General features: G+C 50.1%; 1 pseudogene; it reads right to left on the minus strand.

Annotated features, from left to right (window-relative positions):
* Nucleotides 1-16,314: 16,314 nt before the first annotated feature.
* Nucleotides 16,315-16,985, minus strand: LOC135223974 (nucleosome-remodeling factor subunit NURF301-like; annotated as a pseudogene).
* Between the last annotated feature and the right edge of the window lie 449 nt (nt 16,986-17,434).

A 17,434-nucleotide genomic window follows, 5' to 3' on the forward strand; every position in this document is an offset into this window, starting at 1 on the left:
GCAGAAACGTATGCCCCAGTGGCATTACAATCGTCATAGATCGTTCTCACATCCCTTAGGTCTGTGAGGCGAAGACGGAGATTACTCCTCCAAAAGGTGCAATCAAGGATGTCCTTGATTGACATGTTCTTTTGGAAGGCAAGAGAGGTAGCGACGGCTCGTACTTCGTGCGCTTTTACTCGGAAGAGGCTCAAATCAGTCTTCTGGAAAGATGAATGAGCCTCCCGAATGGTGTCCTTAGAAAGAAAGCCACAGCATTCTTCGATAAAGGTAACTCTGGCCTCTTCACAGAGCACCAGAGGTTACCTGAGGGACCTCTTACCTCTTTAGTTCTATGCACGTAGAACTTGAGAGCCCTGACCGGGCACAGGACTCTCTCTGGTTCTTGGCCCACCAGACTTGACATACCCTTGATCTCGAAAGTCTTCGGCCAAGGGTTCGAAGGATTTTCATTCTTCGCCAAGAAAGATGGGTTCAACGAGCAGACAGCATTGTCCCCTTTGAATCCCATTAACTTGCTAAACGCTTGAATTTCACTAACTCTCTTAGCCGTCGCAAGAGAAGTTAGGAAAAAGAGCCTTCCTTGTCAGGTTTCGAAGAGACGCTGTCTGAAGCGGTTCGAAAGTGCTCGACATAAGGAATTTCAGGACTACATCCAGATTCCATGATGGAGGTCTCATTTGAGGAACCTTCGAGGTCTCGAAAGACTTCAAAAGGTCATGAATATCCTTGTTGTCAGACAGGTCTAGGCCTCTGTGCCTAAAAACCGCTGACAACATGCTTTTATATCCCTTGATGGTAGGGACCGCTAATTTCTGCACATTTCTGAGAAATAGCAGAAAATCAGCTATCTGGTTCACAGAGGTCGAGGAAGAGGAAACTCCCTCCTTTTTACACCATGCCCTGAAGGAAGCCCACTTCGATTGGTAAACAGCTCTTGTGGAAGCACGTCTCGCATGTGCGATTGCTCTCGCAGCTGCTTTCGAAAAACCTCTCGCTCTGGCCAACTTTTCGATAGTCTGAACACAGTCAGACTCAGAGCGGAGAGGTTTTGGTGAAACCTTTCGAAGTGAGGCTGTTTGAGTAGATCTTTCCTCCAGGGCAATGTCCTTGGAAAGTCTACAAGGAAAGACATGACCTCTGTGAACCATTCTCTCGCTGGCCACATCGGAGCGATCAGGGTTAACCTTGTCCCTTCCGAGGCGCAAACTTCCTCATGACTTCCCCCAGAATCTTGAATGGTGGGAAGGCGTATAAGTCTAGGCCCGTCCAATTCCAAAGCAAAGCGTCTACCGCGATTGCTTCTGGATCCAGGACCGGGGAGCAGTAAAGAGGAAGTCTCTTGTTCCTTGACGTTGCGAATAAGTCGACCAGTGGACGTCCCCACAGCGTCCACAGGTCTCGACAAACGTCCTCGTGCAAGGTCCATTCCGTCGGAAGGACTTGGTCCCGACGACTGAGAAGGTCTGCCCTGACGTTTTGCACTCCTGCAATGAATCTCGTCAGGATAGTCACCTTTTTTCTTTTTGCCCACAGCAGAATCTCTCTCGCTAGGGAGTACAACGTTCTGGAGTGTGTTCCTCCCTGGTTTTTTAAATAAGCGAGTGCTGTGGTATTGTCCGAGTTTATCTGAACAATCTTGTTCTCCAAACTCTTTTCGAAGAACTGCAGGGACAGAAATACTGCTGCCAGTTCTTTGACATTTATATGCCAGGCTACTGTTCCCCTCTCCAGGAGCCTGACACTTCCTTCCCCCACCCCTAGTGTTGCTCCCCATCCTGTGATGGAAGCGTCTGAAAACAACACTAGGTCGGGGCTCAAAAGACTTAGGGACACGCCCTCTTGAAGCTTCTGAGGGTCCAACCACCATCTTAGGTGGTTCTTGATTGGAATCGATATTCTCAATATTGCATTGAGATCGTCTTTGGCCTTCCACTCGTCTGCCAAGAAAAATTGGAGAGGCCTGATGTGCAGTCTTCCCAAGGAAACAAACCTTTCTAGCGAGGAAATGGTCCCCAGCAGACTCATCCATTCCCTCGCCGAGCAAGTCTCTTTCCTTAGAAAGGCTGAGATCTTTTCTAAGCCTAGCCGCTGACGTTCCTGGGACGGAAACGCTCGAAAAGCCACTGAATCCATCTGAATCCCCAGATACACGATGGACTGTGTTGGGGTCAGATGCGACTTTTCGAGGTTGACCAGAAGTCCCAGGGACTTCGCTAAGGCTAAAGTGAACTGCAAGTCCTTCAGACACTTCTCTCTCGACGACGCTCTGATCAGCCAGTCGTCGAGGTATAGGGAAACTCTTATTCCCGAAGAGTGTAGCCACCTCGCTACGTTCTTCATCACCACTGTGAACACCATCGGAGCCGTGGTCAGTCCGAAGCACATAGCTCTGAACTGCCATACTTTGTTGTCTAAGACAAACCTTAGATACTTTCTTGAAAGAGGGTGGATCGGGATGTGAAAGTACGCGTCCTGCAAGTCTAAGGATACCATCCAGTCGCCCGGTCTCAACGCTCCCAGAACAGAATGAGGCGTCTCCATCGTGAATTTGATCTTTTCCACGAAAAGATTGAGCCTGCTTACATCTAGAACTGGACGCCAACCTGACGACTGCTTTGGTACTAGGAAGATTCTGTTGTAAAAACCTGGAGACCCCAGGTCCGCGACTTGTTCCACCGCTCTTTTGTCGATCATCTGCTGAAGGAGATCGAACAAGACTTTCTTCTTTTCCCCTTGGTAGGATGGAGAAAGGTCTCTGGGAGTCGTAGAAAGAGGAGGAAGATCTAAAAAGGGGATCTTGTACCCCTGCTCCACGATCTTGAGGGACCAAGAGTCCGTGTCTCTCTCTCTCCACGCTCCCGCAAAATACTTCAGTCTGGCTCCGACTGGTGTCTGAAGGACATGCTTTTCACTTGGAAGGCTTTGGCTTAAAGGAAGCTCTTCCTCGTGAAAAACCTCTCCCTCGAGGAGCTGCTCTCGAGAGCCCCACGAAAGGGCTTTACTTTCTTCGGCGGACGAACTGCAGCCGAAGAGGTTGAAGGTACGGCTGACCGTCTTGTTGACTGGGCCAAAAGGTCCTGAGTTGCCTTCTCTTGTAAGCTGTTCGTCAGGTCCTTTACCAAAGTCTGGGGGAAGAGATGGTTCGAAAGAGGCGAAAACAACAAATCCGCTTTCTGAGCTGGCGTCACCGAACGAGCTGTGAAGTTGCCACAGCCAAAGCTCTCTTTTTTAATAAAGCTGTTCCAAAGTGAGATACGAGCTCCTCCGAACCATCCCTGACGGCTTTGTCCTACATGCTAACACGCTGGACAGCTCCCCCAGACTAAGGGATTCTGGGCTTCTCGCTTGCATATCCAGAACTCCCAAACACCAGTCAAGGAAGTTGAAGACTTCCAGCGTCCTGAGCAGACCTTTCAAATGATGGTCAGTCTCCGACGCGGTCCAAGTTACCTTAGCAGAGGGTAAAAGCGACCTCCTCTGTAAGTCCACAAGGCTGGAGAAATCTCCCTGAGCCGAAGAAGGGATACGAACTCCCACTTCATCTTTGGTTCTATACCAAATGCCCCCTTTTCCACTAAGTCTAGTTGGAGGCAAGGCAAAGGTCGTCTTGCCTTGGTCTCTCATTCTTATCATCCAATCCTGGAGCTTTTTAAAAGCACGTTTCGTTGATAGAGAAGTTTTCATCTCTACAAACTCCGGGATTTTTCCAGTTTTAGATGAAGAAAACTGCGAAGGAGGAGACTTGGGAGCTGCGGGCTGAAATTTGTCCTCAAAAGAAGAACGCAAGAGTCGTACGAGGACTTTATAGTCCGAGATAGAAGGGGCTGTAGCAGGTTCCTCTTCACCCGATTCAGCCGAACTACTTAGTTCTCCTTCTTCTCTAAACGGAAGAGGAGACCGTCTGTCAGGAGAAGGCGTCCTAAAGGCGGGTCTTGGCATGATCAAAGGACCCCTATCCTTGCTAGATGCAGCCTTATTTCGGCTGTCTTCTTTATGACGCTTACTGCTCGTTGAAGGTAGAGCGTCCTGAGGAGGACGAGCGTCCTCAGCGCCTTCCGCAGCAGTCTCACCTGCCCGAGAAGCGTCCTTACATTTCTTCGCTGGCATACGTGCCTGTGCGCGTAAAATAGCGTCTGGGGGTAAGACTTCTTGATCAGAATCCCCAAAAACGTCTTGAAAGGAGGCCTGAACGTCCTGGCGAGCTTCCTGCCAAGCGTCCTGGAGAGCGTCCTGGCGAGCGTCCTGTGTAGCGTCCCTGGCGAGCGTCCTTTGACGAACGTCCTGCCTAGCGTCCTGCCAAGCGTCCTGACGAACATCCTGCCTAGCGTCCTGACGAGCGTTCTTGACAAGCGTCCTGACGAGCGTCTTGCCGAACGTCCTCAAAAGCGTCCTGACGTAACGTCCTTCCAGATGACGAACGAGATCGGCGAATCGCCGAAGGAGAAGCGATCGGCGAACAGGACGCAGTAGGTGAAGGAGAAGGAGACTGCTTAGTCCCTCTTGACAGGCAGTCTAAGGTCCTTCCTCCACTTAGGCTCGACTGCTGCTGGGCGAGTCATCTGAGCCATAAGCGAGGATAGCTGGTCCTGAAGGGACAAAAGAATGTTCTTCGTCGGGGAAGAATGAGCAGAGGAAGCAGGACTGATCCTGTGAGAAGACGAGGGGCGAGGGGACGCCTCCTTCCTTCTCACAGGTACAGCTACCTGTTTCTCAGGTATACGCGCCTGTGCACGCAACCTAGCGTCCTCATCGGAGGAGATCCTACCTCTCTTCTGAGGCGGAAAGACATCATAAGCGTCTTCCGACGAAAGCGGCGAAAGAGGACGTGAAGCGTTCCTCCGCAAGAAACGTCCTTTTTCAAACGGACGAGAGTCTCTCCGAGCGCTCCACCCCTTGGCGCGGGGAGGACGCTTCGGAGGACGAGAAGCACTCTTTCAGGACGCGCGCTCGTGCACGGTCCTTGGCAGCCTGGGTCTTTGCTACAAGGTCTGCCGAAGGGACGCCAGATCGGTGGGAAGCCCCCGTAACCCTCTTGCGGCTTTCGACATACCTCCTCCCTGGGTCTTGGGAGTCTGATAGAGGTCTAGGCCTAGAGGCATTATGGGGCCGATCTGACGCCCCCTCCACAACACTGACGGGCACAATCACACACTTGCACCGAGCCAGTTTCTAAGGCTTTCACCTTGGTCTCCAGAGTGCGAAGAGACTCCAAAATCATAGAGAGAGCATTCGCTTCTCCCGACACAGAATCAGAGCCCGAAGGCAACACAGGTTTAGGGGTTGTAAACACTACAGGTGTTAGTGCAGGAGAGATGTTAGTCTTACCTTTGGAAAAGAAACCACTCCTTGAGGAAGACCTCCTGATCCTATCGCGCTCCAATTTAAGGCGATAGGACTCATACACTCTCCATTCATCATCGGTCAATTTCTCACATTCATTGCACCGATTATAAATCAAACAATTAAGTCCCCACCCTACAACTCATACATACTGTGTGGGGGTCTACCGATGCTTTCGGTAGCCTCACCTTACAATCAGCCCTCACACACACTCTGAAACTCACAACACTTGATCCAGACATATCTTATAGAGAAAAGTCAATCCAAAATCAAAAAACGGTCCACTATCGCGCATGCCAATTCAAACAATCCAATTCAATACCAAAAAAAAAATCAGATACTTAAAAGCGAGTCAATTCCAAAAAATCCTGAGCAGAGGTCTGTAAACAGATGTTTTACCGAACCGGCGACAGAAAAAAATATGAATAGAAAATGTGGGAATGGTTCCTGATATCCGGCCTCCCAGCGGCGGTAATGGGTACTACCACCTGGCCGCCCCACAACTGCGAGCCGCGGAGTTTTGAAATTTCTGTCGGACGTCAGAAAATACAGCTATATATATATCTGTCAGGTAAGTGGCATGAACAAAACTAAGTTTCACTAGCATTTCAGCGGAGTAATACAGTTACCTGTCTATTGTCCACTGGTATCCTTGTTTGACTGAATACTCGAATAATGAAGAAAAAAACGGCATTTTGTCTTCCTGTACCTATGGCAGAGGTAGTGGCTGGCCCTTCTGGCATTAATTTTGACAGACCTTCGATTTCCTACCGATTGTTTTGCAGTGCAATGTGGTCGTCGGGTACCTGGCCACTTCCTACTTTAAGTTGCATGTCAGGGAACCTTGCAATGTTCTTCACGTTTTCCCTCAAAGACCCAGCACATTTTTATCAACCAACAGTTTAAGGTAAGCTTCATTAATTTATAGAGTATATTATAATGGTGGTAGTATAACGATGTATACAGCAGTACCATCACTTTGGATTTGGTTTGATGGATGTTTAGGTAGTGCCTTAAGGGGGGGTCGCAGGGGGGCGGAGCCCCCCCTAGACTAGACCTAGGTAGGGGTACAGGGCCCTAGGTAAGGTTAGGGGAAGGAATTGGAGTTAAGAAACAAAAACAACCCCCCACCGGTGGGGTGGGTTGTAATTATTTTGGAGGTTCGTAGTGCCCCGAAAATCACTGTGGCCTTAAGGGGGGGTCGCAGGGGGGCGGAGGCCCCCCCGCTGGAGGCTAGGCAGTGCGGAAAAGCCAACGCTAGGCCTAGGTAGGGGTACAGGGCCCCTAGGTTAGGTTATGGTTGTGGTTGGTGTTAGGTCTGTGGTGCCCTGATAAAATTACTGTGGCTTTAAGGGGGGTCCGCTGGGGGGGGCCCTACCCCCCTCCCCCCGGTAGGCCTAGTTAGGGGTATGGGGGAGGGGTGCTGGAACATTAATTATTCATTTATTGCAAATATCATTCAACTGCCCAACACCCTCCCCCCCCTTCCCCCACCCCCACCCAAAACCCCCGGTTCCCAAAGGGTGTCCCCCCATAATTGGTGGGATGAACTAGGGTATACATAGTAAATCTCTAAATCGGTTGGTTTGCAGTCAAAATAAACGTTAAATTCATTGAAACCTACACTACTTTATTTCTGATGCAACAAATATTTTTATTGCATTTTTCCAAATTGGCTGAAACTAAAAATTTACCTATATATATATATGACAATTTGTCCAAAATTGCATTTTTTCCTAACTATACAAACTGAGTCCTTTTACAATAGGAAGGTACTAGCGGCAGCTGGATAGGTCGTAAGCTTTCGAACAAGGGGTTCGGTAGTTAACTGCTTGTCCGACAGGCGCGCGCGCGCGACTGGGAGGTAAACAAATCACTTTTGCTTTTGGCCCAAGCAAAAACTGCAGAGTGAGGGGTGGCATGAGGTGGGGCTATGTGTAAAAGGACCTCAGGTTTGTATAGTTAGGAAAAAGTGCAATTTGGACAAATTGTCATTTGTTCCGACACGCATACAAACCTCGGTCCTTTTACAATAGGAAGACTCACTTCTTGGTGGGTGGAATCTGAGTCTTTTGTGAACAGACTGGTGTTCGCCCAACCTTGGAAGCCTCCTGGTCGTAAGAGCGAGGGAGATCCAAAGCCTCTGTCCGATTGATCGGGGTGTGCACCGCAGGATCAATGGTCAGAACCTCTGACGAGTACTAAGAGAGGGGCATGCGCATCTCTTCGTACCAGCAATGTAAGAACTTGTTCCTGTACAGGAGCAAAGTTAAAGTCATGGTTTTGACTCTTGTAGGCATCCACTTCCCCCCTTGTAGAAGGAAGTGGTGGATATTCTGCTCCCATCCCTCGTGCAAGGGATAGGATGGGGCTCTGTCGTATAGCTCACCGGCATCTCGTCCTTATCCAGCAGGGTTGATGACCGTATCCCTCTACCCACAGGTAGAGAGGAAGAAAGATAGAAAGAGAAGCCAGTCACTTCCCTCATCACTATCTATTCATACAGTCACACCCAGACTCGATGCTGTTCAGCCTGCTAGGGTCTGGGTTCGCTAGACGACGTATTGAGCAGCCACCACAGGTCCTAAGGAACCGATCCAAGGACCTATGGGCAAATATCCAATAGGTATAAGGAAGTTGCCGGTGGTCTGGTTGTACCAGACCACTGCCTTCCATACCTGCGCCACGGAGAAGTTCTTACGAAAACGCCGACGACGGGGCCAATACTTCTAACTTCGTGAGTTCTCGGACGGGACGTACGGATGTCGTCACTACCATCAGCCTCATACGCCCTCCTGAGATCTCACTCAGCCAGGACGAAAGAGTGTTCTTGATACTTCTTTCTTGTTGACCCCGTTGCTAACGAAGAGGCGTCGACCCTCAGGCCCGAGGTGTCGAGTTCTCTTCAGATAGCCCGCCGTAGCGTCCTCCCGGAGGCAGAGCAGCATCTCATCCACATCATTATCTGCATGACGTTCCCGTACTCTCTTCGCCGATGCCAGGTCCAGCCAGACGAGGTTCATTCGAGTTCCCTGGTTTGGTAAGACCTTTGGAAGCTGCTACTAAGCAAGGAGATCTCGAACGAGTTCGAGATATCCAATCCCGTCAGTTTCAGGAGGAGCGACAAGGCGGCTCTGTATCCTTGACTGGGGTGGGAACTTAGAGGAGCTTCCTCGGCGAAGAAAAACGAGGAAATCCGCTACTGCTGAAGATTGGCTCTGAGAGGAGATGGCCCCGTCTATGACACCAACCACCGAAGACGGCCGACTTCCCCTGGTACACAGCTCAGAGGAACTGACGGACGTTTTCCAGCCATCTCGTTTTGCGCAACGAAAAAGCTTCTCGTTCGCAAGAGAAGGTGGATAACAGCCAGCCGTGAAGACGTAGAAACTGGACTGCTCGGTGGTACCTCTCGACGTGTGGCTGGACGAGAAGGTTGTGCCAATGGGGAATCTCTCTCGGTTCTCTTACGAGAAGAGCCAGCAGGTCCGGATACCAAATGGCTTTGTGGCCATTTGGAAGCCATCAGGATCATCCTGAGATTCGGGATGACCAGTGCTCGACTGATCACCTTGCGAATCAGGCTGAACGGGGGAAAGGCATAGGCGAAGAGGTTGTCCCACGGGTGTTGAAGAGCGTCCTCTGCAGCTGCCCATGGATCCGGCACGGCCGAGAAGAACACCTGGAGCTTCCTGTTGTGCCGGATGGCGAACAGATCCTCGACTGTCGCCCCTACAGGTCGAAGAGCCTTTCCGCCACGTCCTGGTGTAGAGACCGTTCGGTCCTTATCACCTGATCCCGACGGCTGAGCGTGTCTGCTACTACCTTCCTTCCCTGGAATGTAGCGTGCCGACAGCTCTATTGAGTGTGCCTCGGCCCACTCGTGCACCTGCCGAGTCAACTGATACAACGGGAGAGACTAGGTCCCCCCTGTTTGTTGACGTAAGCCACCACCGTGGTGTTGTCGTACTCAACACCACTGGAGTGTCTCATCAAGCGGTCCTGGAACTCTTGGAGAGCAAGGAACGCTGCCTTTAGTTCCAGTTACATTGATGTGAAGGTGCTTGTCGTTCTCGTACCACACTCCTGAAGTCCGCAACTCTTCCAGGTGTGCGCCCCATCCCTCGGTCGATGCGTCTGAGAGCAGCTGCATGTCCGGGGGGAGAGTGCGCGGAGGCACTCCTCTTGAGGGGTTCCTGTCGTCCAGTCACCTGGCTAGGTCCTGCCTCACCTCCTGTGTCAGTGATCAAGGGAGGCTTGGGGGATCCGTCGCCTGTGACCAACTCTCCTTTGGTCTCCCTGAAGAGACCGCAGGTGAAGACGCCCGCCGTTAGGGACTGGCTTCCCGAGTGACGACAGGTGTCCGATCACGACTTGCCATTACTGAGCTACCTGTTTCCTGCGAGACAGGAACTGGTTGGCCGCCTCTGAATCTGCTACCGTGTCGATCAGCCATACCCAGGTACTTCATCCTCTGCTTGTGCTCGAGATCGGACTCTTCGAAGTTCAGAGCGATCCCCAGATCGCGACAGAACATCGAGCAGTCCGATCCCTGTCCTGTAGCCATCTGCGAGCGTAGCTCGCCAGGACTAACCAATCGTCGAGATATCCCATCAGACATATCCCGTGCGAATGGCCACAAGCAGACACCAGAGTGAACACTTGCGTGAACACCTGTGGGGCGGTTGAGAGACCGAAGCAACGTGGCCTGAGCTGGTACACCGTCCCGTCGAGGATGAAGCGGAGGTACTTTCGAAGGACTGATGAATGGGTATTTGTAGATACGCATCCTTCAAGTCCACTGAAAGCATGAAATCGTTCTCCCTGATAGAGTCGAGCACTGAGCGTGCCGTCTCCATCGTGAACCGGGTCTGGCGAACCAACCGGTTCGTGGGAGAGAGATCTATCACTGGGCGCCAGCCTGTCGTAGACTTTTCCACCAGGAAGAGTCGGCTGTAAAGCCCGGTGGTTGATCCGTACCGATTTCTAGACTTGCTCAGCATGGTCTTGATCTCCTGTCTCAATGCTACGTCCTTCGATGCTCCTGGAGCGTACGCCCGCTGATGGACCGGGTCCCCATGGCTGGCCAGGCACCCCCCCCCTTCCGGCAGCAGGTGAGGGGGAATGCCGTCCTTCCACTGTGAACGTCGTCCGGTTGGGGCTGATCGAGACCTGACAGGAGAGAGCCGATACCGCTCCGACTCATTCCAGTCCTCGTCGAGGTCGAAACCTCAGGAGGACTGAAGGGATATATAAACTGCGATGTCCGAAGACACGTAGGAACGCCTCTGTCGCAGTAGAGGAGGCGAAGGAGCTTGTTCGACCGTCCAGAAACCGAGGTCCTTCTTGTCCGGAGACGAGAGACTACCTGGCTCAACACAGTCGGCAAGCTCCGATCGCGGCCGCCCCACCGTCGATTTGGGTTCCCTCTCGGGCCCCAAACCGACTCGAGCCGAGACGTGGCTCTGCTGGTGGGAGCGGCGATCCTTCCCCGAGGTCATTGTGCTGACGAATCAGCGCCGTAACCTCGGCAAAGTTTCCTCTGGATCTCGGAAGTCACGGCATCTTGCAGAGTGGGACCGTTAAGCCCTTCGAACAAGAGCATATTCGAGAACCTTCCTCCTAAGAAGGGGGAACAGCGACAGCCCTCTCGGTCTTCCCCATCCACTTGCGCATACGTCCTGGCCGGTCCAAGAACCGTGCCTGGCACGTAGGGCGTCGTGGTGGGATCATGAGGAGCGCACCCCTCACGATCACTCCTCAATACCTCGCTCCCTCCCGGTGTAACCCGAGGAGGTTGAAGGTAGGCGGGAGATAGCAGACCTGACGCTCCCTCGTCGCTCGCTGGCATGACCAGCAGGCTTGGAGGGCTGCAGGCGACTCGTCAACCCGCGGTGACGATCGAGCTGCAGGCCTGGTCGAACCGTCTCGCTGTGGAGAACGGCTGGACTGAGCACAGCGGCACTGATCTCGAGTGTCAGAGCTGGTGCTGGTTTGCCGTACCCGATCGCTCTCTGTGAGAGCGACGGTCAGGCGACCTGCAGGCTCCACTGTCGCATTGAGACCGGTGCTTGTCCTCACGGCACGTCACGTCGCTGGTTCCAGCCGTGGCTGGCACCGGCGAACGGGAGGACCTCTTCCCAGCCTGCCCAGTGTCGGTCGTGGACCGCTCACGTCCCCGGGTGGGGATGCCAGCTGTTCACCAGCTGTTCACGCGAGAGTGAGAGCTGGTCTGGTGAGAGTCTGAGCTGACTGTCACCAGTCTTTCCGCCCCGTGCCGTGAACCTGACGCTGAGCGGACTCAGAGGTCTGGTTCCTGCTGCACGGTCGCTGTTAGGCGACCGTACACTCGGTACCTCCCGCGAGCGAGAGGCCGAGACGGACCCTGATGCAGTGGCAGAACCACTTACGCCAGGCGAGGAAGTACCGGTGTTAGCCGGTACCCCTCTGGTCCCCGTAGTCTTCTTCCTTGCGGAAGAAGAGACGGGCGTCCCCGCTCCCGAAGGAGCAGGATGATACCAGCGGAAGAAATCTCCCGTCCCACCGAGGTGAAGACGGGTCCCGAGAAGCTCCCGAGGAAGCTTCTTAGGAGGGAGGAGGCAACCTTCTTCTTCCTCGGCTGTAAAGCCTTAGAAGTCGAAGGGGAAGAGGCGGCGGCTGACGACCATGAAGAAGATGAAGACGACGACCACGACACCTTCCTCCTCTTCTTCGTCAGCTTCCTCAGGACAGACGTAAGATCTGCTATCCAGGGCGGAGCCGGGGCTGCTGTAGCCGAAGCCACAGGGCCCGGACGCACCTGTACAGACAGACCACAGTCTGGGGTAGTACCACCACGAACAGGGACGACATCAGCAGGTATGGGTATCTCAGGAACAGCAGGCACGGCCAGCACATCCTCGGTAGGGACCGCCAGCGCAGCAACGGCAGGAACAGCCAGCGCAGCAACGGACAGGGATCGCCAGCGCAGCAACGGCAGGAACAGCCAGCGCAGCAACGGCAGGGACGGCCAACGCAGCAACTGCCTGGACAGTCAGCCCAGAATCGGCAGGTACGGCAGGCAGCACCGGTCAAACACGGAAGTGGAGCAGCAGGCAGCAACATCCTGTTACCGGCGGCAGGTCCTGGGGCGAGTTCTAGGGCAGCGGAAGTGTGGTCGCTGCAGCGCGGCAACCACGAGCGGCGGCGGCACGCCCCCCCTCTCGGTACGGTGAACGGCACTTCACAGCGGCTGTAGGCAAGACTGTTACCACGCGAGGCGAGTACACCAGGTGAGGAGGGACGTCGTCACCTGGTAGCGTGGTCACCACTCCATGGGTGACCGCAATATGCCCAGACATAGAACCGCCGCCCCTGGACACCAGCACGCTCTGCAATTGGAAGGACGCCCATACCTCACCAAGGTCCACCCTCGTGGCAGTATCACCTGGGGAAAAAAAGTAGTAGCGTTAATGGAGGGAAATCCCCTCTGTGCGGGGGTTTGATCCTCCCTGAACGACGTGGAAGACCCCTAATACAATTGTACATCGGGTCACCGAGCGCCCTCGCCCCGCGCTCGACGGATCGGGCGAGGAGAAGAACGCCGATAACCTCCCCCCCCCCCCCCCAAGTGGGGAAGAGTCATCAGTGGGAACTGAGCGGGGGGGTTCTCGTTCCCCTCCCCCGCACAGTACCCATGTACCCAACAACAAAATAAGAGCTCTAGCAGTCGTGCCATCGGCACGAATACAAGGGCATACGGAATCAATTCCCTGACTGAGCGGAACTTGAACCAAATAATATTGATGCAATCAATAATAAGGAACAAAATGAAAATGCATCTTGCAAACGATTCACTTCACATGAAAAAGGGCTCGGATCGAGCGCATTTGCGCCCTCGGTACCGAGCGTAAGGGTGAAAGGTTTCATTCCTTACCTTATGAATCAAGGTTTCTGGAACCTTGATCCATAACGAATTGATGCATCAACAGATATATGAAAATGAAAAGACTACTATGCGCTTGCGATTTCACTTCATACAATCAAAAAGAGAAGGATCAATTCCCATGAATAACGGAACATTGATCCCAGTCAACAATGCAATCTCAATAACAAACAAAATGAAAATGAAAAAGAACTGTACTTGCGATTTCACTTCATTCAACATAAAAAGGGGGAATGGATCAATCTCCGGGCAAAGCTCGGAAACTGATCCAAATGAGTATTGCTACAATAAAATAATCTATGAAAATGAAAAAGAATACTGTACTTGCGATTCCACTTTCATACTGAATAAGTTTCCGTGCCGATAGTATTCGTTCGGCAACGGGCACACAGGTCAAAAAATATAAATGAAAAGAGTACTTACTTACGATTTTCATCTACACATTTCCAACCCAATATACGCTCGGAGCGAGCGCTTCCCGCCCTCGGCACCGAGCATACACAATACGAGGATCATTCTGGAAAACAAATGAATTCCCGCAATTACGCCCTTCAGTCCCCGGCACTCGGGTAATCGGAGAGCGTTGTGCAGCAAGATCCTTTAATTCACAATTGAAATCAATGAAATGATTGTACTTACAATTCAGTTTCACTAGATACATCGAAGAAAAACACAATCATGCGAAAGCAAACGACGATGAAGCGGGCAGAGAGCGATGATACACGTCCACCACGCCAGCAGGCCGAAAGCAAAAGTGGTTTGTTTACCTCCCAGTCGCGCGCGCGCCTCCGTCGGTACAAGCAGTTAACTACCGAACCCCTTGTTCGAAAGCTTACGACCTATCCAGCTGCCGCTAGTACCTTCCTATTGTAAAAGGACCGAAGGTTTGTATGCCGTGTCGGAACAAATATTTTTTTTTTTATTTTTTTTTTGCTTTTATTTTTGCTAGCACTTTTCATTGATTTAAGTCTAAATTAGTATTTTGATTTTATTTTCTTTAATAACTGTATGCCAGAAATAAATGTAACCTTAATGTTTACATGCTACGAATGGCAACATCATTGTTGCCACATTAGTGGAGGCTTCACACCTACGAATCAATTCATTATTATAAACTGTTTCCATGAATTCTATTGTGTCATAGTAATGCAATAATGATAAAATTGCTTTAATATACTTATGTATATCTACTTCCAATACATAGCCAATTTCACCGTTTTGTGTGTACTCTTATACCCAGTTTGGAGGGTCAACACATACCGAATAGCAACAGAGAGAGAGAGAGAGAAAGGAAGGCAAATGAACAGAAGAAGGAAATGGGTGGCGGTGGAGGGGGGGGTGGAGAGGGTAGTGGAGCTTTTTACGTGTGTTCGTATCCATTTCTGCATAATGGAGTTTTTGTCTCTTGGTACAAGGACAAGTGTCGTTATTCTTTCGATTGGTGATTCACGATACCCTAATAAATTACAGCACTGGGTGTGAATGCACTATAGCAGATTCTCATTCTGATACGAGCGTTCGTTACAGAAATAGGTATATATTGCCCAAAAACGTGCTTGCACTGTCTCTGAAACCCATAGTAGGTATGCTGCTTAGTTTGTCATCAAGTTTTTTGTAATCAAGTACTTTTTACATGCTAGCTATTGAATAAATTTGTATCTCAATCCAAAACATATGCCCTTCAATGCTAACTTTCCTCTTTTAACGACTTTCTGGTCATTGCAAATTCGGCCCCATAATTTCTTATGGTGCGAAAACAGACAGAGGCCCAGGGACCGAAAACGATTGCGTCACACTACAGGGATAATCCGGCAGTAAAACATCTTCATGTATCCAAAAAGTAAATAATAAAGATAGCCTATATATATGCGCATTACGATTATAACAATTACATGAATAGCTGATAATCTGCATTAATAACTGGTAATCTGTTCTGCAAGAAGTTGAGTAAAGCAATTATTTACAATAGGTATGAAAGCCAAGATGTCGTGACGTCATAATACAGGACTTAAACGAACGTTTTTAATTCCAAAAAATTTAATTAATTTACTTAGATTTGAGTCAGAATCGAGTTACTTTTTCAATAACGAACTATTTTCAAATTAATCATAATAATGTGTAAAATATTGATGTTTTAACTATTTGCTTAAAAAATTATTAGAAGTGCATCGGTTCGTCGTCGTCTTCTACCAAACTGGTTGTTTACTAACAAACAAGCCGGTTAGGGACCGTGTTCCGATTGTTGTGATGAAAGTGCCCCAGCGTCTGTGGGTGCAAGTGGTGTGCGGATTTATCACAGGAAAATGGTTAGTTTATTGACACAAGAGACTCTGTAAACATCGAGATGGCGTCAATCTTCTAAATATTTAGAGTTGTAAGTAAAAATGTTGAAGCGCGTTTTGGTGAGATTTGGACTGCCTTGTACCACATTTCACTACCCTCTGTTTAAATCTTAAAATTTCTTACCCTCAATTTTCTAACTTTGGAGAAAATACTTACTTCGAAAGGAGAGTAGAGGTCTTTAGCTCAGTTTCTCACCAACAACAAGTCGCGACTGATGCCCATCTCCGATGTTAGGACACATTATAATGTACTTTTTTTTGGGGTTGTACAAGTTGATCGTACATGGTCCCACCCCTGTACCGTGCAGGGGGGGGGTTTGTTTACCCTACTTATACTAGGTGGTACTTACCTCATAAAACCAATAGATGGAAAATTTTGCATTATCTTGCTAAATCTCCCAGATTATTCACTGTACTGCTTTGTACACAACTTTTCCATACTCATCAATCCAAAACTATATTACTATAGGCTAGGTACTTAGTATGTACTAGGCTGGAATCGATATCTTCATGTGATTGGTCTTCTTTTACTGAGACAATTTCCATAACACAAGTGATAAAAAGTACCGGTAGAGCCAAAGGTATACTTACCTATTACCATGAAGTGTATGGGTAATTACAAGAATCAGGATTTTCAGGTTGGGGAAGAAAACTCGCGATCACTTTTGTAAGTAGAGTCGTAGACTTTTCGGCCAAGAGAGGGCATCAATGAAGTAAAGGATGACATTTAATAGAGTCCCCTTCTGTCCGAGGACCAAAATGTGTTTTGCTGAGGAGGTCCTCTTCTCGGATCAAGGCCTTTAAAACAACGCCATGTGAAACTTCTGCTAATAAGGAAACTTGTTCTTCGACCATCACGCAGCACAAAAGTCTTCAAACCTCATCGGCGAAAGCCGGACAAGCGTTCTAAAGTGACGCAGTACTTCATATATACCGACGGCTTTCAAGACGTAGGCACGGGGCAGGGGCTAAGTAAGATCGTCAGCCCGAATGGGGGCAGTTCTAAGGGGGGCGGGTATTCACGGTCTGAAGCCAAACGGGAATGGGTGTCTGCAGGCGCGAACTGAAGCAGGACTTGATCTGCGACTCACTAACTGTACTAAAGCTAGACATGGAAGCCTCACCATCTGAAAAGGCCAAGTCATCCTCCTCCTCCCCCCCGTCTTCCCCCAGCTCTACATCACTGCCACTGACAGACTCAGGGAGCTCCTCCTTGTCATCGGAGAGAGCATCTTCCTCCAACTCAAATTCGACCCATACAAGTACTCTGAGTCCTTGTCATCAAAGTCTGGATTGTAGCCTCTTTTATTTCGCCCTTTACTACTATTTTCCCTCCCTAAACCCGACTCTGAAGTGAGATCCCCCGCTTTTATCATAGCCTACGACCTGTGAGGATCGAGATGAGGATGGTGAGCAGGAAGAGCGAGAGTGATTGTGGTTGCTCTCCTCCTCCTGTTCCATCAAATATCTAGGTTTCTTAATGACTCTCGCTATGCTATTTCTCATCTTCATTTCAGAGAATAGCTTAAAACGGGCGTCGAGCGAGGACGCCCTCGTTTTCTTTTTCTTTCTGACATTTTGAAGCTTGTACAAGGTGATTAGCACCTGTACATTACATCAGGGATGTGGTGAGATCAATGTAAACACAAACAAACCAACACGACTGACATCTCTCGCATCCTCTTCAAATTATCCAAACCATAGGCGCCATTTTTCATTCCTGGGTCACGTGACCTGGCTCATCTTTCTTCACTTATATTTACAATTCTCATCTTAGACACCAAATTTTTCAACACCTTTTCTCTCACAATTCACTCAAGGTCCA

The sequence above is a fragment of the Macrobrachium nipponense genome, chromosome 10 (genome assembly GCF_015104395.2).
Source record: "Macrobrachium nipponense isolate FS-2020 chromosome 10, ASM1510439v2, whole genome shotgun sequence".
In the NCBI taxonomy this organism is placed as follows: Eukaryota; Metazoa; Arthropoda; class Malacostraca; order Decapoda; family Palaemonidae; genus Macrobrachium; species Macrobrachium nipponense.